Source organism: Meleagris gallopavo, chromosome 10, assembly GCF_000146605.3.
Source record: "Meleagris gallopavo isolate NT-WF06-2002-E0010 breed Aviagen turkey brand Nicholas breeding stock chromosome 10, Turkey_5.1, whole genome shotgun sequence".
Lineage (NCBI taxonomy): Eukaryota > Metazoa > Chordata > Aves > Galliformes > Phasianidae > Meleagris > Meleagris gallopavo.
The window spans coordinates 22,080,760-22,082,101 of NC_015020.2; positions in this window are offsets into that span (position 1 = coordinate 22,080,760).

The window sequence follows — 1,342 nt, forward strand, 5'->3', positions numbered from 1 at the left end:
GAGCGGGCCCCTAAGCGGGGTGCTGCGGGGACACGTGGCCTGAGCTGCGCTCCCCGCCTTGTCCCACCTGGGGCTGTGCGGAGCTCCCCGGCCCGGCGCTGAGCGCTCCGCTGTGTGGTGATTGCCCTGCGCAGCCCCGCACCGAGCCCCGCTCCCGCACCGCCTCCGGCTGCAGTTTCCACGGGAACAGATATTGGAGCGGCGCAAAAAAACAGGGCTTCAAAGAGCTCTTCCCACCCCGGCTTCACCTCTGCCTCCGCTGCGCTTTGCCAAAGGGACCCGCAGAAAAACAGCGGGGACGGAGGGCTGATGAGTAATCAAACGCTAACGGTTTAAACGCGGGCGCCGAGCCTCGTCCTGCAACTGCGTGGCCGGAGCGGGGCCGTATGTGGGAGCTGTGGGCTGTAGGAGGAACGGCAGCGCCAGGCAGAGCTGCTGTCGTGGGAACACTCGTGGCCATCCGGAGCTGTGTGAGCAGGGCCCGACTCGCTTAGAAAGAGCTGACAATGCAGCGGGTCGGAAAGTGTCGGGCTGGGAGTCGTCAGGTCCTGCATGGAAGGAGCGAGCGGAGCCTGGCTTTGTGCTGCGCTCTCCTGCGGCAAGGCCGGGCTGAGCGTCGGGTCACGGCGAGGCACAGACCTTGTGTCTCCAGAGCCTTCGCATCGCCCTGCTCCTCTGCTGTTCTTATGGGCTGGGCGGTGACCGGGAGCCTCCCCTGGGATTGAGGCCGTGGAGGGCAAACCGCCTACACGAGGGTAAAGAGGAGCTAAATATCCCCGTTAAAAATAATACCCTCGTATTCAGCACATTTTGCACGGAGGAGGAAAATGCTGGTGTCCCCAGGGTGATCTGCGCTGTGCTCTTGGCCAGGAACAAATGAAATAAAGGGCCTTTCTGTGCCCACACCATCGTCCCTTTCCCGCCCCACGCAGATAAAGTGGAATGGCCACAGCTGCTTCTCTGCTGCTCACATTTTGCAGCACATCAAGCTCTACATTCGCTCCTCATCAGGAGTTTATTTCCCTTTAACTCATTGATTGTCTGAGATACTGAGCAGACAAAAAACAGTTCCCTTCTTTCTCCTGCCCCTCAGGTCGTCGGGGATGAGAAATTCAATAGGAGCTGAGATCTGCCCTCCTTTGATGCCTCCCAAAGATCTGTCTGCAGGTGTCCAGCCTGGAGAGGAGGTCAGGGAAAATGTCCCCAGCATGGGGACAGCAGAGGATGGATGGGGACAGGCGTCTTCCTGGTGCTGCCCCTGCCTCAGCTTCTCCCCCATCTCCCGGACCAGCTCTGTTTCTCAGCTGTTGCTAGGGGAGATGGAGAAGAGCACTTGATTGAA